Raw genomic sequence first — 24,209 nt, forward strand, 5'->3', positions numbered from 1 at the left:
CCTGGATGAACAAAGACGCTACCAAGTGGATGAATCTGATGGCCTGTCCTCCCTTGAAGATCATGCGTCCTCCCTTGAAGGCGCCACCAGGGCCATGGACGCCTCATACACCGCCGCCAACGTGTTGTAGTGATGAGGTATCGTGCAGGATCTGACACAGGATCACCTTCAGGCAAGATGAATAGGTCTTCAGGGGCACGACGGCAGCGGCGGTGCCATGGCCGGGACTGGTGACGACGGCGGCGGCGAGCGAGCGGGAGGGCGGCGGCGGCTGCGTGCGAGTGGGAGGCCGGAGGATCACCACTCATTGTGCTCGACATATCACTACAAGAAACCTGTTAATCCATGACGGATTTCTAATGACATTTTTGGAAACTCTCATCGATGACCTGGTAAAACCCCAAAAGCCCGGTGAAAGCCCGCTAAAGCCCGTCTAACCGTTCCCGTATAAAAACTTAACCCTAAATTCCCTCCTCGGCCCCTCATCTATGTCCCTCCTTGGCCCCTGCATCGTGTCCCACAGCACGTCGCCACCCCTCGTCCCTCCCATAGCTCATAAACCTTAATAAAATAAAAAAAATAAACTATAGTAACTACAATAAATAAACCTTAATAAATTAAGTAAAAATAGCAGCAGTAAAATAAATAAAAATAGCAGCAGTAAAATAAATAAACACAAAATAATTAAAGTAAAATACATAAGTAATTAGAAGTAAAATAAATAAGTTTTTTGTTGTAAGTAGAAACAAAACAAAACAAATAAAGCAAAAGAGAAAAAAAAAGAGGAAAAAAATTATGCCACCTACTGGGCCACCACGGCCTGAATACGACTAGAAACCCATCCATGGGCCAGGATTCAGGCCCGCAGAAGGCCCAGTAGGCCCCACAGGCAAAGAGAATAGTTAGGCCCGAAAGCCTGCAGTTGAGAGGAGTTCGAGAGGGTGGGCGCAGCAGCGCTTATAAACCACTCTGAGCTCTCTCAACTAGCGAGGTGGGACTAAACTTTTGACGCGGGGCAGCACAAGGCCTTTGGTCCCGGTTGATGCCACCAACCGGGACTAAAGGGGGCATTGGTCCCGGTTCGTGGCACCAACCGGGACCAAAGGCCTTTAGTCTCGGTTGGTGCCACCAACCGGGACCAATGAGTTCCCTATATATACCCCATCGCCACAGCAGAGCACTCCAGAGTGCTCTGTTTTTTCTGGCCGGCGAGGGGAGGGCATTTGGGTGCTCTAGCTCACCTCCTATGCACATGAGGTGTTCGATGAAATGTCTGAGCCACACTAGTTAATCTTTGTCCTCTCGAAACTCGACCTCCGAGCTCCATTTTCCCCGAGATTTGTCTAGGTTTAGCGGTCCGTCACGTCCCGTCCCCGTCTTCACCGTCGTCGATCGCCCGCGCCGATCTCGTCGCCAGAACCACCATGGTGAGCCTCTTGTTCTTATCTTGTTTCTGAAAGGAAAAAATTCTTACTTTAGATAGTTACTTGTCTAATTTTGTTACTTTTATTATTCCTTCTTATTACATAGTGCGATGGTTTTGGTATCCGCCCCCGTCGGCCCTCGTCCTGTCTATGATTCGGATGTGGTATATATTATATTTTCATAACTATTTGGTTCATTTATTGTTTATGACAAATATACCGACCAACGTGACATAGATTTTATTTATCTTGGAGGTGGTTGAACCGGAAATTCTAACCGACCCTATTGTCGAGAGGTTAAATTTAGTTGAAGAAGAAAACAATTACTTGAAGGAAAAAATAAAAAAATTGAGGAGGAGAAGATGATATTGGAGTTGCATGTTGCGGATGTCGTCGATGATCACAAGATCAAGATGGATGCAATGCGCTTGAAGATTAGAAAGATTAGAAAATATGCCATTCATACCGAGGCTTGGTATCATTATGCCGTTGGATCAATTGTTACCTTGGTTGCGATTATGATCGCATTTGTTTTCGCATTGAAATGTTTTACATAGTTTCAATGTATGGTTTAATTAATTAGATGCTCTGGAGAGCTATATATATGTTGTTAGATGAGAACTATGTATGTACTTTGGTTCTAATGTGATGATGAACTTCTATTAATTTGATCACTTAATTATCTATTCATGATGTTCTGTAATGGTTTTTGACACACTTAATTATATATAATGCACGCAGATGAACCGGCAATGGATGTACGGTGACAGACACACCTCCGAGTACATTAAGGGCGTGCATGATTTTCTCGAAGTGGCTTTGGCAAACAAGCAGAATGGTTTTATGTGTTGTCCATGCCCTATATGTGGGAATACGAAGTCTTACTCTGATCGGAAAATCCTTCACACCCACCTGCTTTACAAGGGTTTCATGCCACACTATAATGTTTGGACGAGGCACGGAGAAATAGGGGTTATGATGGAAGACGGCGAAGAAGAAGAGGACGATGACAACTATGTGCCCCCTGAATACGGTGATGCTGCAACGGGGGAAGCTACTGAAGATCAAGAGGAACCAGACGATGTGCCCAATGATGCTGCAAGGGGGGAAGTTGCTGAAGATCAAGAGGAACCAGTGCCCGATGATGATGATCTCCGCCGGGTCATAGTCGATACAAGGACGCAATGCGAAAGTCAAAAGGAGAAGCTGAAGTTCGATCGCATGTTAGAGGATCACAAAAAAGGGTTGTACCCCAATTGCGAAGATGGCAACACAAAGCTCGGTACCGTACTGGAATTGCTGCAGTGGAAGGCAGAGAATGCTGTGCCTGACAAAGGATTTGAGAAGCTATTGAAAATATTGAAGAAGAAGCTTCCAAAGGATAACGAATTGCCCGACAGTACATACGCAGCAAAGAAGGTCGTATGCCATCTAGGATTGGAGGTGCAGAAGATACATGCATGCCCTAATGACTGCATCCTCTACCGCGGTGCGTACAAGGATCTGAACGCATGCCCGGTATGCGGTGCATTGCGGTATAAGACCAGACGAGATGACCCTAGTGATGTTGACGGCGAGCCCCCCAGGAAGAGGGTTCCTGCGAAGGTGATTCGGTATGCTCCTATAATACCACGGTTGAAACGTCTGTTCAGAAACGAAGAGCATGCCAAGTTGATGCGATGGCACAGTGAGGACCGTAAGAAAGACGGGAAGTTGAGAGCACCCGCTGAGTTTGCAGCTGTCCCAAGAAACGTATGGTTTGGTTTAAGCGCAGATGGCATTAATCCTTTCGGGGAGCAGAGCAGCAATCACAGCACCTAGCCCGTGACTCTATGTATGTATAACCTTCCTCCTTGGATGTGCATGAAGCGGAAGTTCATTATGATGACAGTTCTCATCCAAGGCCCTAAGCAACCCGGCAACGACATTGATGTGTACCTAAGTCCATTAGTTGAAGATCTTTTACAGCTGTGGAATGGAAACGGTGTACGTACATGGGATGAGCACAAACAGGAGGAATTTAACCTGCACGCGTTGTTGTTTGTAACCATCAATGATTGGCCCGCTCTCAGTAACCTTTCAGGACAGACAAACAAGGGATACCACGCATGCACGCACTGTTTAGATGACACTGAAAGTATATACCTGGACAAAAGCAGGAAGAATGTGTACCTGGGCCATCGTCGATTTCTTCCGACCAACCATCAATGTCGAAAGAAAGGCAAGCATTTCAAAGGCGAGGCAGATCACCGGAAGAAGCCCGCCATGCGTACCGGTGATCACGTACTTGCTATGGTCAATGATTTACACGTAATCTTTGGAAAGGGTCCCGGCGGACTAGCTGTTCCAAATGACGCTGAGGGACACGCACCCATGTGGAAGAAGAAATCTATATTTTGGGACCTACCCTACTGGAAAGAGCTAGAGGTCCGCTCTTCAATCGACGTGATGCACGTGACGAAGAACCTTTGCGTGAACCTGCTAGGCTTCTTGGGCGTGTATGGGAAGACAAAAGATACACCTGAGGCACGGGAGGACCTGCAACGTTTACACGAAAAAGACGGCATGCCTCCGAAGCAGTATGAAGGTCCTGCCAGCTACGCTCTTACGAAAGAAGAGAAAGAAATCTTCTTTGAATGCCTGCTCAGTATGAAGGTCCCGACTGGCTTCTCGTCGAATATAAAGGGAATAATAAATATGCCAGAGAAAAAGTTCCAGAACCTAAAGTCTCATGACTGCCACGTGATTATGACGCAACTGCTTCCGGTTGCATTGAGGGGGCTTCTACCGAAAAACATCCGTTTAGCCATTGTGAAGCTATGTGCATTCCTCAATGCAATCTCTCAGAAGGTGATCGATCCAGAAATCATACCAAGGCTAAGGAGTGATGTGGCGCAATGTCTTGTCAGTTTCGAGCTGGTGTTCCCACCATCCTTCTTCAATATCATGACACACGTCCTAGTTCATCTAGTCGACGAGATTGTCATTCTGGGGCCCGTATTTCTACACAATATGTTCCCCTTTGAGAGTTTCATGGGAGTCCTAAAGAAATATGTCCATAACCGCGCTAGGCCAGAAGGAAGCATCTCCATGGGCCATCAAACAGAGGATGTCATTGGGTTTTGTGTTGACTTCAGTCCTGGCCTGAAGAAGATAGGTCTCCCTAAATTGCGGTATAAGGGGAGACTGACTGGAAAAGGCACGCTAGGAGCGGACTCAATAATATGCAGGGATGGGCATTCTTGGTCTCAAGCACACTACACAGTTCTACAGAACTCTACCTTGGTGACCCCATATGTCGATGAACACAAGAACAGTCTGCGCTCCAAACACCCGGAGCAGTGTGATGACTGGATTACATGTGAACACATCAAGACTTTCAGCAGTTGGTTGGAAACACGTCTCAGAGGTGACACCACTGTTTGTGATGAGTTGTTCTCGTTGTCCAGGGGACCATCTTCGACTGTATTGACTTACAAAGGATACGAGATAAATGGGAATACATTTTACACGATCGCCCAAGGTCAAAAGAGCACCAACCAAAACAGCGGTGTCCGCTTTGATGCAGCAACCGAGAGGGGAAAGGACACATATTATGGTTACATAATGGACATATGGGAACTTGACTACGGACATGATTTTAAGGTCCCTTTGTTTAAGTGCAAATGGGTCAATCTGTCAGGAGGCGGGGTACAGGTAGACCCATAGTACGGAATGACAACAGTGGATCTGAACAATCTTGGGTACACTGACGAACCGTTCGTCCTAGCCAATGATGTGGCACAGGTTATCTATGTGAAGGACATGTTTACCAGACCGAGGAAAAGAAAAGATAAGGAAGCGAATACATCATACGATGAGCCAAAGCGCCACATAGTTCTTTCAGGAAAAAGGAACATTGTGGGAGTGGAGGGCAAGACAGACATGTCTGAAGATTATGAAAAGTTTCATGAAATTCCTCCCTTCAAAGTCAAGGCTGACCCAAGCATCCTGATAAACGATGAAGATTATCCATGGTTACGGCGCAATAAGCAAATGACACAAGCGAAGAAAAAGTGAAGACTTTCTCCCGCAACTATTATGATGATACCATGCCAACTTTCTAATAGACAAGTATGATACCATTGTCCGTTTTGTACAAGAAGTGCATTTAGTTTTTGCCGTAACCCTCTCAACTTTCTTGCATATGCTATGTGGATGAAATGATGATACCATGCCAACTTTCAACCTTCTCAGAGTTCATTTGAAATGCTTTTCAATTTTAGGGTCTTATAGCTCAAAATAATTAGTAAATGCATGAAAAATAACAGGCCAAAAATTAAAAATTATGCCACCTACTGGGCCACCACGGCCTGAATACGATTAGAAACCCATCCATATGGGCCAGGATTCAGGCCCGCAGAAGGCCCAGTAGGCCCACAGGCATGTACAGAGAGGTTAGGCCCGTAAGCCTGCTTTAGAGAGGAGCTCGACAGCTCAGGCGCACCGCACCTTATAAACAGGTGCGGCTCTCTCTCAGCTAGCGAGGTGGGACTAAACTCACCACCACGCCGCTGTGCAAGGCCATTGGTCCTGGTTGGTGGCACGAACCGGGACTAATTCCACCCTTTGGTCCCTATTGGTGCCACGAACCGGTACTAATGAGGCTGTGGCCCCACGAGCACCTTTAGTACCGGTTTGTGGCACGAACCGGTACTAGAGTTTCTTACTAAGCAGTTTTTTAGTCCCACCTCGCTAGCTGAGAGGCACTACGAGCGGTTTACAAGCCCTGAGTGCAGAGACGATGAAGAAGAGGCACAATGCTCACGTTGCTTAGCTTCAAGCCTTGAGGAATAAGGTAGACTGCATGGAGCTATGTGCAGTGCAGTCTACACTATTCTGAAAGGCTTGAAGCAAATCAACGAGCATTGCGCCTCTTTTTTTATTTTTAATAACTTATTACAACTCCGGACTTCTTGTGTTCCGAAAAAATAAAATAAACTTTAATAAAACTTATGAAACTAAAATTAACAAAGTATTTTCTGTTCAAAACATTATAAGAAACCTCTATTATTATTGAAACTAAAATCATATAAAATTGATGCAACTAAAATTATCGAAGTATTTTCTATTCAAAATCATTAAAAGCAAAAAGAATTTTCATAAAGAACTTTTTTGATAGAAACTTTAATAGCAAAAAGAATTATCATAAAGTAAAATAAATAAGTAATTAGAAACAAAATAAAATAAAATAAATAAGTTTTTTGTTGTAAGTAGAAACAAAACAAAATAAATAAAGCAAAAAAGAAAACAAAAAACTAAATACAGCAAAAAAATCATAAAGAACTTTTTTTGATAGAAACTTTAATAATAAAAAGAATTATCATAAAGTAAAATAAATAAATAATTAGATACAAAATAAAATAAAATAAATAAGTTTTTTGTTGTAAGTAGAAACAAAACAAAATAAATAAAGCAAAAAAGAAAACAAAAAACTAAATACAACAAAAAAAATTGTTGGGGCGCTGCCCGCTTAGCCTTCCAACCCTCAGGTTTGCAAATACAGGCCCAGAAGGGCTAGCAGGCTAAACGGGCAGCGCGCCAAAGTGAGGCCCAGAAGCCTGCTATAGAGAGGAGTTCGAAACAGCAGCCGCGCCACGGCATTTAAACTGGTGCGGGCGCCCCTCGGCTAGCGAGGTGGGACTAAACTTTTGGCCGCGATGCGGACAGCAAAAAAAATTGTTGGGGCGCTGCCCGCTGGTCCCTCCAACCCTCGGGTTTGCAAATACAGGCCCAGAAGGGCTAGAGGGCTCAACGGGCAGCGCGCCAAAGTTAGGCCCAGAAGCCTGCTATAGAGAGGAGTTCGAGACAGCAGCCGCAGCGGGGCTTATAAACCACTCCGAGCCTCTCTCAACTAGCGAGGTGGGACTAAACTTTTGACCGCGACGCGGGCAGCAAGAGGCCTTTGGTCCCGGTTGGTGCCACCAACCGGGACTAAAGGGGTGCATTGGTACCGGTTCGTGGCACCAACCGGGACCAATGCCCCCCTTTAGTCCCAGTTGGTGCCACCAACCGGAACCAAAGGCCGCTGCTTCCCGCCCTTTGCGCTGCTGAAAAGGGACCTTTGGTCTCGGTTGGTGGCACCAACCGGGACTCAAGGGTGGCATTGGTCCCGGTTGATGCCACGAACCGGGACCAATGCCCTTGCTATATAACCAGGACTTGTGAAAATTTCACATCTCCGTCACCTCCCTCGCCAGTTGCCCCCGCCGCCAGGCTGCCCAAATCGCTCGCGCGCTCCTCGTCGCCGTCGCCGCCGCCGGCCGCCATCCCCGTCTCCCCGTGCCCCTGCCCCGCGCCCGAGCCCACGCCGGCCGCCGCCCCGTGCCCCTGCCCCATCCCCGAGCACGCACGGCCGCGCCCCTGCGCCCCGGCCCGCCCCCACCATTGTCGTCGTCGTCGGCGCCCGCCCCCACTGCCGCCCCTGCCTCGGCGCCGCCCCTCCTCCCCGTTCGGTCCGGCTCCGGCGACCCCCTTTCCTCCCTGTCCCCTCGATCCTCTTCATATAATTTTTTTTCATATATTTTTTTTTCATATGCATATGTTGATTATATGGATGGATGGATGATGTATATGTTCATTATATGGATGGATGGATGATGTATGCTTTTTTTCATATAATTTTTTTAGGCAGATTTTTAGAATTTTTTGTGTATGTATGTTATGTTTATATGTATGTATGTATGTTTATATGCAAAGCATATGCAAAGAAAATGTATGAATGGTCATATGCAAAGAAAAATGTATGTATGGTCATATGCAAAGAAAATGTATGTATGTATGTTCATATGAAGGAAAAATGTATGTATGTATGTTCATATGCATATGCAAAGAAAATGTATGTTCATATGCATATGCAAAGAAAATGTATGTTCATATATATGATGATATGTTCATATAAAAAGGAAAATAAGAAGAGGAAGAAAGGAGAAGAAGAGGAGAGGAAGAAGAGGAGAAATAAATAAGAAGAGGAAAAAAGAAGAAAAAGAAGAGAAGAAGAAGAAAGGAATAGAAGAGAAGAAGAAAAAATAGAAAAAAATCTATTTTTTCTTCTTCTCTCCTCTATTCCTTTCTTCTTCTCCTCTTTTTTTTTCTTCTTTTTTTCTTCGATCTTCTCCTCTATTCCTTTTCTTCTTCTCCTCTTTTTATTTCTTCTTCGTTTTCTTATGTTTTATCGGGTCTGTCATCGTCGATATACCCCTCTCCCGATAACTTCAACCCGACGGGGGTCGATATACCCCATCCCCGCCGATAATATTATTTTCCCATGTACGTATGTCGTCGTTGTCGATATAACCCCCTCCCGATAACTTCAACACGGGGGGGGGGGGGGGGGGGGGTCGATATACCCCCTCCCCGATAACATTATTTTCCCATGTATGTATGTCGTCGTTGTCGATATATATAACTCCCTCCCAGATAACTTCGACATGATGGACGGTCGATATTTATACCCCCTCTCGACCGTGATAACTTATACCACGGGAGCACCCCCCGGCCCTCTCGCTCAACCAAAACTCTCGAGGACACCCAAACCCTAGAAAAAACAATGTCGGTCTCCTACCCCCTCCCGCCGCGCCCCTACCCTTGAAGCGTTGCCTAGGCCACCCCAAACCCGGAATAAGCTAGGTCTACGTTTGCACTAATATATCCACCTGCTGTCATGTTTGTGTAATAATTGCCATGTTGTAATATTTGCAGAAACAATGGAGCACGGACGAGACGAGCAAGCAGAAGAGGTGTTGGGGGACATAATCTTAGCTGGAGGTGATATCTTGTCGTATCTTAACGACAATGATGGTCTGGAAGAACAGGTGAAGAAGCAGGCTACGGTGATCGAAGAGTGGAGGAGGAAATACATGATTATGATGGCTCCGGTGAGCCAATGCTGGTGCAAGAAGGAGCCCGTGGTGACGGCTCCGGTGACCGAACAGAGTCCGGCCAGGTAAATATATTAGTTAAGCCTGTGCTGACTAGCTAATTGATGCATTCATTGTTTTGGTATGTACACATATTAATTAACACTCGTCTTTCTTCTTTTTTCTAGCCCTCCGGATCGAGCACAACTTCGGTAAAGAGACGAGGCCCGAAGAGAAAGTTGCGCTCGGATGAAAGGTTTGAGATCACAGCAATCACAGCAATCGCGCGCGACGGCCAACCGATTGAACCCATCCGGACAAAGGATGCATTTGCTGCTCAGTGCGGGGTTCTAGTTAGGGACAAGATCCCGATCAGCATCCAGCAATGGTATAAGCCTAAGAAGGAAGACCCTGAGGTGTCTTATGTCAATGATATGCAGAAAGATGATCTTTGGACTGAGCTGAAGGCAAATTTCACCCTACCGCCAGAGGAGGATCCGGAGAAGCCAGTTAAAGAGCAATTAATCAAGTCTCATGCTCTTAAGAAGATGGCAGACCTATTCAGGAGGTGGAAGAATGAGCTGAAAACGTTTGTCGACAAAGAAGAGACACCAGAATTCATCGGCCGGTATGAGAAGATCAGAGATCACTGGCCCGCATTTGTGGCCCACAAGACATCGGAAAAGAGTAAGAAGATGTCAGCGACAAACAAGAAGAATGCTGCAAAGAAGAAGCTTCACCATCGCACGGGGTCAGGTGGCTACCTCAAAGCCCGACCTAAGTGGGCCAAGGCTGAGAATGATCTGCTTGAAAAAGGGATCGAACCACAGACAATGAACTGGACAGACCGTTGCCGGACTTGGTTGTTCGGGGCTGGCGGAACCTTGGACCCTGTATCAAGGAGGTGCGTTTGGACGAACGAGCTTTTGAGAATACCAGTCAAGAAGATTCAGCAATATATCAATGTCGCGCAGCAAGGGACGTTCGTTCTAGAGAACGACGAGCTCACAATGGCCCTCGGGAATCCTGAGCACCCTGGACGGACACGAGGCACGCCAGGCTCCGTTCCGTGGAAGGCTGGTTTTCCGGACGCGGGCGGTTACAAAAGCTAGGAGAGGAGGAAAAAAGTGGAGCAGATCCAAATTCAGAAGCTGCACGAAAGGGTTCAAGCGCTAGACGAACGAGACGGCAATCGACATGCCGAAACTGCCCCCGAAGCTACACCGCCATCTCAGCGGAGAAGCAGCGTGGCTTCCACCGAGCTGCTTCAGCTGGAGCATGCGGTTCCTGCTAGCTACCCCGTGGATGCTATCACGGAGTCTCAACATTGCCACCTTATGGTGGAATGGCAGAACTTCAAAGTCAAGGCGGCTGTTGGCTCTGTTTTACCTCCTGAACCCGGCGCAACCTACCACTGCCGGCCGATTCCAGAAGGATATGCTAGGGTGATGGTGGATGAAATAACGGAGGGATTTGAGGAGCTCCAGCTTGACCACCCTACGGGTGAAGGGGAGACTCGGCTGGGTTCTGCTCTGAAGACTCCATGAGTATGGCGGAAGGAGCTCATCAAGCTTCCGAACTGGACGGCTCCGGCGAGTAAGGGCACTCCGCCTCCTCCTCCGCCTCCTCCTCCGGCGAGTGATCAGGGCACTCAGCCTCCTTCTCCGGCGCGTGGCGGCACTCCGCCTCCTTCTCCGCCAGCGCCGGAGCGCCAGAGCAGCCAGCCTCCTCCTTCTCCGCCTCGTCAGCAAGGGCGGAAGAGACCCGCCGCCGCTGCGGCTGCTCCGGCGCGTCATAGTCCTTCTCCTCCGCCTCGTAAGCAAGGAAAGAAGACAGCCGCAGCCGCTCCGTCTGCTATACCGGCGTCTAGCAGTATAACTGCCAGAGGCGGGAGGCAATACAGATTCGGTCCTTCTCTGTAGACTCCAGAGAAGTTACCATACGAGAGGACCGAGGAGGAAACCAGGAAGATCGTGCGAGCCGAAGTGACAAACTTCTTTGAAGGGGTGGAAGCAAAGAAACATCCACCTCCGGAGGAGAAGGTAGATCCGGTGAAATCAAAGCGCACTCTGGCTGCCCTGACAAAACCACCAAAGTCTCCACCGAGAGGCAACTATGAGCGCATTCTTGTAAAGACATATGACGAAGCGGAGCGGTCGGGAAGTACTGTCAGTGATCAAAGGTTAAAAGAACGACGAGCTGGGAAAAAATTGCCCAGCTCGGCGAACAAGCGAACCAATCGTGCCCCCCGCTCAAGGTGTCAAAAGACATCGTCACTAATGATCCGAGTATGGTGCCCGGTTATAGCAATCTTGGAGATTACCTGCCCGACAATGTACATTATGAAATCATGGAGGTGGACGAACACAAATACCATTACGGGAAGCCTCTCGTCAAAGATGAAAGATCTCTAACAACGATGATGCGAAGACTACATGATTGGTACATGAAAACCTGCAGAGAGTCTGATGGGATGGATACTTTGACGCTGAGAGTTAAACCGGAGCATGACCTCGTTGGAATTGATCTGCTGAATGTTCCATTTGAGGATTTCTTCCAGTTTTACAATCAAAAGGCCCTCGATAAAACAACGATCACTTGCTACTGTCTGTAAGTAGTACTACTTCTGTCATTAAGTCTCTCTATATAGGTCAGCTCTTTTATTGCATGTATTTATAATTATCCTCACTATATTATGCAGATTGAAGATCGCCGAATTGAAGAAAAGACAAATCGGTGATATTGGGTTCATTAACACAAATCTCATAGATGCATATACGGTTGAAAAACATCCCAAAGAAGCCGAGGCCAACTTGCTACAATCGTTGGTATTAAATCAAAACAAAGATATAATACTCTTTCCTTACAACTTCAAGTGAGTGTTACTGTCTTGTGCATCTCCGGTTTCCCTTATTAGTCCAGGTTATGGTAATGTAATTGATGACTTATGAATGCATGCGCAGCTTCCACTATATTCTCCTAGAGATTAAGCTTGAGCAGGGAGTAGTAACCGTCTTAGACTCGAGACGAAAAGATCCCCAGGACTATGCGAACATGACTCAAATGCTCGAGAAGTAAGTTAAATCGATCATTATCCACCATATCAGCAACTTTGTTCATTTCCTGATATCAAGTAATTGTTTTCTTTGTCTGGCAGGGTTTGGAGAAAATTCACCTCAAAAGCTTCGGGACTGCCGAAGAAGCTGCAATTTAATCACCCGAAAGTAAGTACTATAGTAGCATGTTCCGCGCATCTCCTAGTGATTCAAGCGCTAGTTTCATCAATACCATTTAGCATGCTTGCTTATCAGTTTGATTGACCTCTATTTCTTATAAAGTGGTTGTGGCAGCAACCCGGCAATAATTACTGTGGATACTACGTTTGCGAGTCCATTCGCTACACGACCTGTGAGCAGGGCTACACTGAAGAACAATATGAAGTGCGTAAGCAATAATATTCACAATTTTATTTTATTACCATCATTTGTGTTGAGTTTCATTTATTCATATATATATGTATTGACCCCCTTCTTCAAATTAGATGTTTCGGAAGCGGGATGAACTCCTAGCACCAGATCGTATGCGAGGAATTCAAGAGGAATTGGCGGCATTCTTCGTTGACCACGTGATCGCTGAAAACGGAGAATACTATGTGGACCCTGTGTTCCTACAATTTAATTAGGAGATTGTATTGTAAGAGATAATTATTGTATATATGTAGCCGGTAGTGTCGGATAGATATACGAGAACTTGTTGTTCGACCAATATCTCGGAGAAGGAGAGGTGGTCGATATCACTTCTCTCTGTATGCATATGTTCATGACGATCTTCTGTTTCCTTCATTTGATTACTAGCTAGCGTGTCTACTCCTCTCCATACGTATATAGTACGTAGCGTCAACCAAGCACGGAGATAAGAGAGGACACTTCTCTCTATTAATTAGCTAGCTAACACAATATATGAAACACCTAAATTAACTCCCCAAAACCCCTAAACCACCCCCTTTCAAAAAAAAACAAAAACCTCAGCTCCTGCCAGCTGCTGACGCGTGGATGCCTATTGGTCCTGCTTGGGCTGGCAGCAGCGGCCACGTGGAGGACCTTCTGTCCCGGTTCGTGTAAGAACCGGACTAAAGGGTTAGGGCTTTAGTAACGACCCTTTAGTCCCGGTTCGAGAACCGGGACAAAAGGCCCTTACAAATCAGGGTAAAAGCCCCTTTTCCTACTAGTGCTTTGGTGCCATGGACGACGCAAACGAGCAACATCATCCCGATGAGCTCCTTCCCTGCCCGGTGAGCTCTCCCCCTAGCCCTCCTACGAGCGCGAGTTTGAGCTTAGCTGCCGGTGACCGTGGTCTGGACGAGCAGCAGCGTCGCGTCTTTTTAGTTCTGTACCCAACGTTTGACGAGCAAAAAGGCCACTTGGGAGGTGCATGTGCCTGCGTGCTGGGTGTCGGTGTTCTCCGGGGACGCAACGACGAGGGAGCAATGTCCGCGTGCTTCTTAAAAGATTCTGCTAAATAGCTTTGCCAAGTGTATGTGCCGAGCAAAGCACCTGTGCCATTTGGCAGTGCAGCCGTTTGCGTCGTTCGGTCCAAACACTTAGTTTGCCAAGTTTCCATTTTGCACTCGGCAAAGATTGGCCATGGTATTTGCCGAATGTCCATGTAAACGAACTAGGCAAAGTTAACTTTGTAATAAGTGCACGGCCGAGCAGTCTTTACCGAGTGTGGAACCCGGCAAACTCTTTGCAAACTTGTAATTTCAGTAGTGCATATTCGCACAAGTGTTTCCGACATGTTAGTGCATCTCTAGCAGATACCAAAACTCTGTTGGAATTTAGCACATAAAAACGCTTATGGTGAACTGAAAAACACAACTGAAACAAAACAAAGCAATCTCAGGGCCATTTCATGTACCAACTCAAAGATCGTTGCTTAGCACGAAAAAAAACATACGCAACATCATGTATATAAAGAAAATAAGTTTCATAGCACTACAGACACTCCTCAGACGATGCCAGGTGGCAAGTGTAACACCCCCAGACACTTGTCGATGTCTGGTGGCCGGTGTAACTTTCTGGAGAGCAGCAAAACATCAACATAGAGACATTAGATTTTTACATGGAAACCCCTCCAACTTGAGGGGAGGAAATCAAAGGCCGAAGCTATCCAAATTCTCTTCTATTATTGTCAAATGCGGGAAGCAACAAGTTCTTCTCTAGGTAGCACTGAAGGCTCTCATACATCAAGATATATGAATCTTCGACGAACACAACAAGATTTGGGCTCAACTACAAGGGACTGGAACAATCTCATCAAAGATGATGGAAACATAGTTTGAAGGAGACAAGGTGGTGGATATGGACTTCACACCCTTGGGGAGGAGCTCCCTGCTTGGTGGCAACCTTATTTCTTTAATCTTCCTCTTCTTTTCTTTCTCTGTAGGTTTTCTCTTTTTTCCCAAATGCAGGCTAGTCTGAATTTCGTCACTCTTGGTGGTGGTTGCTGGATGGAGGCTAAGATACCCTCATCCTCTCATGTGCAGTGTCCAAAATGATAACCCTAATGCGTGGTGGGCTTTTCCACACCTTTCGGCCACCTAAAGGCTACAAATGGTCATCTCCTCACAGCTCACATGAGGAGGATATCCCAACAAAACCGATATTTGAATAGCAAAAGTATGTTTAAAGGAGTTAAGCATTAGCCGGTTGAGCGTTTTGGTCCGCACCCCCCTGATCTCCCCCCGTGCGGCGGCGCCGCGCCGCACCGGGGCCTCTCCGCCGGGCCTCCCTCTCCTTCCCACCGGGCCTCCCTCTCCTCCCGCCGCCGCCGCCGAGGGCATCGCAGGCTAAGCCTGCGGGCCGCAGCGGCGGCGGCGGCAATCTTTCTCGGCCGGTGACCGGATCTGGGTGGCAGCGACCCACTCCGGCCGATCCAAGGGCGATGGCGCAGGCCGGTGGCGACCAGGGTTGTCGTGCTGGTGGCGGCGACCAAGAGATCACGTCGGCGGCTAGGGTGTCCGATCTGGATCCCATTCGGAACTTGATGGTGGTTTCTCGAGCCGTCGTGCGCATCCTTTGTTCCGGTGCGGCAAGCGGCCTCTGGACTAGGCACGCGACACGAGGACGTCGGGGGCTCCGACCCTCGGCGTGGAGGTGGTGGCCATCTTCTTCGCCGGAGGTGGTCGGCTAGATGGTTGTGGATTCTCGCATCCAGTCTTGACGTACTGTGGGGAGACGGGGCTGCCGGTGAAAACCATGCTATGACTCGGGTCATGGCGGGCGATGGCGGCGTTTTTCGCATCGTTATCTTGTTGAAGACATCGCCTCTGCAGCTTCTGTCGACTTGCTTGCGCTGCTCTGGGTGAAAACCTTGATCCGGAGTTTCCGGATCAGACGATGGCGGTGCTTTTGGGGCGTCGTTTCCCCTCATGGGGGCATTGTTTTTTTGAGCAGCGGTTGGATGCAGGACTAGAGGACGGATTCTTTGGTGGAGCGATGCGGCATCTCACTCATTGATGGCGGCGGGTCTCGGCGGCATGGCGCTGTGGTGACTCTGCGTCCGATGCACGGAGATGGACTCGCGCAGGAGGGTGACGCGGTCTGGCGTCGTGGTGGCGTCGACGGCAGCTAGACCGGGCAAGGTAGATGCAGCAGTACAGCTCTGAAGATGGATTGGTGGCAGGTGGCTGCGGCGGCCTCAGACCCGGTAGGCGTCCTGGTTGAGGAGTGCGCCGGACTGGTAGGTGACCCATACCCGGCAGGCGTCCTGGATGGGACCTCAGGTCTTAGATGTTAGGTTTGGCTGCGAGGTCTGTTTGGTACTAGGCCAGACTACCAGCATCCCTTCATCACTTGGATAGGAGTAGCGACACTTTTGTTGCCTAGACGGTGGCTTCAGTCTTACTGTTGTATGACTTTGTAAGGTCTTGTGTGAATAATTAATAAAGTGGCTGCATGCATCGTCCAGATGCAGAGGCCGGGGGTCCTCCTCCATTTTAAAAAATATATATAATCCGTGAAACTATAGTTTTTGCTCCCTAAAAATTTCCTCCATCTCCTCAAAAATTGCCAGCCGCTGCCATTCTGGAGTAGAAGTAGGCGGCATGCTCGGCTCCCTTTCACCTCAACCTGGCCGTCAGCCGTCCCGAGGGCCAGAGAGATGAAATCCCCACGGCCCAGCTCCTCTAACAACCCTCGCGGCGCCGGAATCTCACCCGCGGTAACGAATTTCTCCATTGTTGCACTAAACCTAGGCAAACGTCGGGCCGGGCCGGGTTTCGGACTGGGCTTGTAAAAGCCCGACCTTCATTTCTCAAGCCCGAGCCCGACCTGAAGCCCGAAATACTCCCTGTTTTCAAGCCCGAGCCCAGCCAGAAATCAAGCCCGAAGCCCGGATGATGTTTTTTAGTATGCGCATGTGCAAGCCCGGCCCAAAATATAGAAAAATAGAAGCCCAAGCCCGGCCCAAACTATCTTCCCTGCTGTGAAACACAGCCCAAGCCCGACCCGAATGTCAAGCCCGGCCCGGGTTTCTCGGGCCGGGCTGTCCATGCCCGGGTTTAGGTTGCACTGAGCATCCTCAGCCTCTTCCATGGCGGCAACGACAACCCCAGTTGGTGGAGCACGCCGGCCGCAGAGGTCGATGATGGCTTGGCTGCTCTGATTGTAGCGACCCGGTGGGGTTACTCGAGCATGAGGTCCGTGCACACACGCACCTCCTCCATGCCCATAACAACTTGGAAGGCTGCGTGCTATGGGAGGAGGAGCAAATGGACAAAGGCATGCTGTCGCGTGATGATCCTCGTCACGTGTTACCATCGGGTCCCGCTTGGAGCTCCACATCACCGCCGACGCATTTCAGTACTCACGCTAATTTACTCACAAACATCAACACGCCACAGTGAGGCTGACAACCGCTCCTGAATTAATGATGACCGACAATAAGCGCGTACTCGACCTGCTGATAAATCCTTGCTTGATTGATCCTTGCACAGAGCTACATCGATCTTGATGATCTGTGTATTTACAAAGTACCTAGCTCCTATGAGTGCAAAAAAAAAAACACGATATAGCACCGCTAATAGCACACTATAGCGTTGGGCAATGTATCGCTAAGTAAATCAGTGTATAATGTCTCGATAATAGCATGTTATAACGCAATATAGCAAACCAATAGCATATTTCAAGGGTCACGCTATTTTTCCTTTGGATGCTATGCTGACTGATCCTCGCCGTCGGCCGGGAACTCGCATAACCCACTCACGTACATAGCAACCGAATCGCTTGGGCGCGTGGGAGTGATACCTCCATCTGTCCTGCATCGAAACTCTTCCCCGCTATCAACACGCCATGATGCTCTCATTCTGGAGTTGTTTCATGTGCTCGCCATTCTGCTGGTCTGCATGTCGAGAGCAACACGCGCTGCGCATTATGGTGGTGAAGCGTTTGGGACGCAGATGCTATTTTCAAATGAGCTTATGTGAAAACACAGCTCGCGCATGTCGTCGAGGCGTCGGTGGTTGCCGACATGGCCTTCCTCGCCGGTGCAGCCTAGGTGCTCAATGAATTGTGTGAACAAATGTCAGTTCCAAGAGATTAAGTCATATGAGGTCGGTTAGCTGCAGAAAAGGCATTTCCCTACAAAAATTTGTGAAGTGAGATAGAGAGTACTCCCTTCGTTTTTATTTATTTCACATATTAGAGTTGATTGAAGTCAAACTTTGTAAAGTTTGATTAAATTTATAGAAAAGAATATAAATATTTAGCATAACAAATCTATATGATGTGGAAGTACATTCAACAACGAATCTAATGGTATTGATTTATTATTGTATATGTTAATGTTTTTGTCTATAAACTTTGTCAAAGTCTGTAAAGCTTGACTTTGACCAAAACTAATATGCGGAATAAATAAAAACGGAGGGAGTAGTTCCTCTAGGCGGGAAAAGGCACCTCTAGCAGACTCATGACAAGCGTTGACCATGTTTTTGGTCAGATTATGTGCCGACATCATCATCACTACTGGTAATCCGACCGATGGAGCCGGTGTACTAGTGCGACTGAGCTCCACATGCAATCCTGGCTCCTTCTTGCTAATAAACTACTAATTCGTCGGTGTAAATCTCCATCAGAAGGATTTATTTAGTAGTGTAGCGGTACTCTGCTCGCTAGCGGTAGGTCAGATCTGAACACCGACGGCCGCCTGCGCCTATACTCCGTACATCAGCAGCGATAGGCAGGGCTGCAAATTGAGCTCCGTCCGTCTAGCAATGGTGCACACGACAGCCACCATTTCGATCTCCGCGGCAGCAGCGCGCTTTTTCTGCTGCTGCCGACGGTGGTCTCATTCATCGTCGGAGCCGCAACAGCTCCACAGGCGATCGGGATGCGGGGCTGCGAGACCAGATGCGGCAAGCCGGGAAGCTCCCACACAGCGGCTCGTACGGCGTGGAGCTCCGGTGGCTTGGCTGGAATGGCACGGCCGACCGACGGTGGCCACCCCGCGTGTACGTCTCCATGAATGGGTGGTTCGAGCAGAAGCGTTTCTCCTACGATCTGCTATGGAAGGGAACGCCACCCTCGGTGGCGGTTCCAGTGTTGCTTGACTGGGAGGTCGCCGTCCATAGTGCGGAGCCTGACCGCAACACGAGCTCCTTGGAATGCCCCGCCGAAGCTGCCGGTACCGTGTGCAGAAGCAACCACGCCTCGTGCATTAAAGGTGCAAGCGGCTATAGATGCATCTGCGACGAGGGTTATGACGGCAACCCCTACCTCCCCGGCGGATGCCAAGGTTTTTCCTTCGCTTTCTACTAGCAATTAATGCATTATTTTGCATTCGTATCATGTCATGCAAACACTTCATTAGGTGGCTACTACTCCCTGTATATATACATCCGTTTTGCGTGTCAACTAATATGGAACAGAGGTACTAGCTAGCTAGCTAGCTAGAGCCATTGCATACTATTTGTACTATCATTCGGAAAAACTCATCAATTTTGTTCTCTATACTCCGTTCATGTGTACACTGTTGTATAGGATGTAATATTTATGTGTTTTAGAGTAGTAATGTTGTCTAAGACTTTCTGTATCATGTCATTCACTCACCTTTCGCATACGGCATACTGTATATCATGTCAATCACCCACTTAATTAGGTGACTACTACTCCCTATATATACATCCGTTTGAGCATCGTCAACTAATATGCAACGGAGGTAGTAGTAGCTAGCTTCTGCCATTTTGCATATTATTTGTACTATCATTCGGATAAACTTATCAATTTTGTTCTATATACTCGGTCCATATATGTGTACTGTGTTATATACAATATACTCCATCTATAATCTAATATATGCCTTATATTAGTTTACAAAGGGAGTGCTATTTATGTGTTGTAGAGTAGTAATGTTGTCTAAAACTTTCTGTATAGTATAAGTTGGTAGCCCCTCTATTTTTCATTTACTCTGCATATTATTTTTGCCCTAACCCAAATTTTATAAAGTTTTGCCAAGTTGAACTTTATAAAATCAAACCAAATTTGATAAAAATTATAGTAAGTTAGTACAATATCTTCCAGCAAAAGAAAAAACCTACTTGGTGTAGCATTAATTTTTTTCATTCCAATTTTGTCTCAGACGATGTGCTATATTCATTTGATCTTGCATGGAGATCCGTGCATATTTTTCTTTTTTCTTTTTATATACTGTCACTTGACTGAGACTTGGTTAGTCATCTAAGACCTAGCCATACCCTTTTCATTTTTTTCTCGTTTTGAGAACATAATACTTAATTATTCTTCTTTTTTTGAGAAACTAATACTTAATTTTTCTTGTACTGCTTCGTCGGTGATATTTCATGGTGTAGATAGTATCAACGAGTGTGAAGAGCCAGGCAGTCGATGTCTGGGTGCATGTGTCAATATGGAAGGATCGTACGAGTGCGGTTGTCCATCAGGGACACATCGTGACAACGCAACTGGTGGATGCATCACTCCTGCCACAGGTGAGCATGGATCAATATACAACTCCGGGAGATATGATTTTACCTTTGAGATTAATGAAGCCAAGTTGCGGCCAAGCACGTAATTATGTATGCACGTACTTTATTCCAGCCCACCTTCTTCACTTGTTGCACCTGTAGGTAGCTGCAATAGGTCCTGCGGAGACGTGCAGGTGCCGTACCCGTTTGGCTTTGGGCCATCCTACTACTGGCCAGGCTTCAACCTCACCTGCGACTATACAATGAGCAACAACGAGCCCCCACGTCTTCTTCTCGATGACTATGGCGCCTTTCGAGTCGTCGACATCTCCCTTCAAAACACCACGGTGCGCATCGTTGGCACCGGTGCCCTTGTTAGTGTCACCACCAAACATGATGGCGGCTTCAGTTTTGATGAAGTTTTCACGGCAAATAGAGAGACACCGTACTCACTATCCACCTGCAATGAGCTCATCCTAACAGGGTGCAATGTGAAGGCAAAGCGGACCGCCGGGGATGATGCCAACCCGGGCATCATTAGCGGGTGCTCCTCATTTTGCTCCTTCAACGACACAGGCGGCGCCACTAACGTGAGCACTGGAGGAGAAAACAAGTACTGCTACGGCATGGGTTGTTGCCAGTCGCGTATCTCCATGTCGTCGCATGGTATGCCCAAAATGCTGTGGCTCGAGTGGCTTGACGAGAGCAACACATTGGACTTAAAAACCATGTCCTCCTATGCGCTGATAGCGGAGGAGGGATGGTTCAATCTCACAATGCTCTCGAGTGACTCGGCAAGGAAGGTGGTTCCTATTGTTCTACAGTGGGAGATCTTGGATTCAGCATTGCCCAAAGCAGAAAACTTGAAGAGATCAAATTGTACGAGTTGTCCTATGGAAGTGGCAGGCAACATCTGCAAGAGCAAGAACAGTTACTGCAATCTAGGGACAAGAGGCTACTCATGCCAGTGTAGCGATGGCTACAGCGGTAACCCGCACATGGTCGATGGATGCACAGGTTAACATCTAGCACATTGATACTTTGTCCATATGCATATATACTGGTACTGTGCACGTATTCGTCACTACTACTTACTGAATTTATTTTTGTTTCCTTTTGCATGTACACTGCAGGTGGCCGCAAGTCCTTTAAAGGTGAGCAACTCTCTGCAACTTCAGGAGGATTTCCTTAGTTTTGCCTTTTCAAATAACGACAACAACAGCCGGCATTTCAATAATGGTCATTCCAAAAAGATACTACTCCCTTCGTCCTGAATAACTTGTCATAGAAATGGATAAAAATGGATGTATCTAGAACTAAAATACTGTCTAGATAAATCCATTTCCACAACAAGTAATTCTAGACGGAGGGAGCATCTCACAACAGTATGGTGTATTTGCATTCTCATAATTAAAATGCTTCATATTTTTTATATTTTCTTTCATTTCTTAGCACATGGGGTGTATATCCAAGGCATTATTCTGCCATGGTAATACTAATATGCGTATGTATATTTTCAGGTACAAGTGTCATTGTAGGAGTTGCCAGTGGGATGGCTCTCATACTTATGGTTTTCGCTGGATTATTCATTTTCTCCAAATTGAAATGTCGAAGGGCGCAAATGTTGAAACACAAGTTCTTCGAGCAGAATCGTGGGCAACTACTGCAACAATTGGTGCCTCAGAGAGCTGATATTGCAGAAAAAATGATCATAACCTTGGAAGAGCTAGAGAAGGCAACAAATAATTTTGATAAATCTCGTGAGCTTGGTGGTGGAGGGCATGGTACTGTCTATAAGGGGATTTTATCAGACCTCCATGTTGTCGCCATCAAGAAACCAAAGAAGGTAGTTCAAAAGGAGATTGATGAGTTCATTAATGAGGTTGCTATACTATCACAGATCAATCACCGAAATGTCGTAAAACTCTATGGTTGTTGTCTTGAAACTGAAGTGCCGATGTTGATATATGAGTTCATATCCAACGGAACCCTTTATGACCATCTTCATATTGAAGGACCAAGATCATTGCCATGGGAAAATAGGCTGCGGATAGCAGTTGAAACAGCCAGATCTCTCGCATATCTTCACTCAACAGCTTCGGTACCTATCATCCATAGAGACATCAAGTCTGTTAATATACTATTGGATGATACTCTAACATAAAAGGTAGCAGATTTTGGAGCTTCAAGGTATATTTCTGTAGAGAAATCGGGTTTAACAACAATGGTGCAAGGTACAGTTGGATATTTAGATCCTATGTACTTCTACACCGGGCGGCTTACCGAGAAAAGTGATGTTTATAGCTTTGGAGTCATGCTAATAGAGTTGTTGACAAGAAAGAAGCCATTTTCATGTGTCTTTAGAAGGAGATGGCCTTGTTGTACACTTTGTTTCCTTGTTTGCAAAAGGCAATCTGTTGGAGATACTAGATCCACAGGTTATGGAAGAAGGAGGAAAGGTAGTTAATGAAGTAGCTATACTTGCCGTAGCATGCGTAAAACTAAGAGGAGAGGATCGTCCAACCATGCGTCAAGTGGAGTTGACACTGGAAAACTTCCATTCACCCATGCGATATGTCATGGATGGTGCGGTGGTTGATATATCCGAGAAGAATAGAACTGGAAAAATGTCCTTACCAACTAATGACGGAAGAAGCAACAGCGAAGGGTCGACGAGACAGTATAGCATGGAAGAAGAGTTCCTAATGTCCGCGAGGTGTCCTCGGTAGTTTTGCTCGAGCATGTGTAACATGGTTAACTATCTGTCATTTACCTGCGTTCAATTACTGAAGCAACAGTGTCCTTTGGTGTGGCTCGGACTTGGGCTTTGTTTGCTAGTTGTTGCTTCAATCAGTGTACACTAACTTTTCTCTGCTTCGAATATTATTTGTAGCAAAACAACAATATGTCCATAGGCTATCTCATATCTTTCTCTTTATGTTGGTGTATGCGTGTGTATGTTGCTAGCACATGCTTTAGGTCCAGATCTCAACAATATATATTTAATAGAGAGCCAAGATTCCCGTGTAACTAGATCGGCCGGGATCAGCTTTTTTGGAGCAATGCAACTGGATGCAACAGCAACAGTACTATTCTTATTTCTGAACTAAAAAATACTATTTTTATTTCTGAGTTCACATCTCACCAAACACGTACGCCTGTTGTACGTGCAACACTTACGAGTTTTAGAAGCTAGATAATTAATTACTCCCTCCGTAAAGAAATATAAGAGCATTTAGATCTCTAAGGCCTTCTTTGGTTTATAGGATAGGAATAGTATAGGAATAGAAAAATCACAGGAAGTGAGATGGCATGCACCTCAATTCCTATAAAGAAAGACATGTCATTTGATGCATAAGATAGAAAAAATTTCGTGAGTCTAGGCTAATTTTTTTTCTTTGCAATGTGAAGGACTAAATCCTAATCACATAGGAATAAGAATTCATTCCTACAAACCAAAGGACAGGAGTTTTTCCTACAAAGTTTCTATCCTTTACAATTTCTATAAAATTCATATGAACCAAAGGAGGGCTAAAGTAGTGATCTAAACAATCTTATATTTCTTTATAGACCTGTAGTTACTCTACTATATATTTCAAATTGGCCTGCCTTTTGTCCCGGAATCATGGAATATTTCGAACGTCTAGTGTGACCGGCACTATTTAATTTTGTTGAACAGCTCTGTGTTGTGTCAGTGCGAAATAATATCCTTTCGACCTAGCTTTACATACAGGTGTCAGGTGTGGTGTCCTTTTGCTGATACAATATATTGTGAAACAACATCTAGCTACCTGGCTTCCTCGACCAACGCTGGGAAAGTTCATGCAGAGATGCCCACGCACAAGCGTGGAAAGGAATACGCGTGCACCTCGTTCAGACAAAACAAGCAGGAAATCGGGAAGACAACGC

At 46.6% G+C, this 24,209-nt stretch overlaps 1 pseudogene; it reads left to right on the forward strand.

Annotated features, from left to right (window-relative positions):
- Positions 1 to 18,729: 18,729 nt before the first annotated feature.
- Positions 18,730 to 23,029, forward strand: LOC109773242 (wall-associated receptor kinase 5-like; annotated as a pseudogene).
- The last annotated feature ends 1,180 nt before the right edge of the window (positions 23,030 to 24,209 follow it).

The sequence above is a fragment of the Aegilops tauschii genome, chromosome 5, assembly GCF_002575655.3.
Source record: "Aegilops tauschii subsp. strangulata cultivar AL8/78 chromosome 5, Aet v6.0, whole genome shotgun sequence".
Lineage (NCBI taxonomy): Eukaryota > Viridiplantae > Streptophyta > Magnoliopsida > Poales > Poaceae > Aegilops > Aegilops tauschii.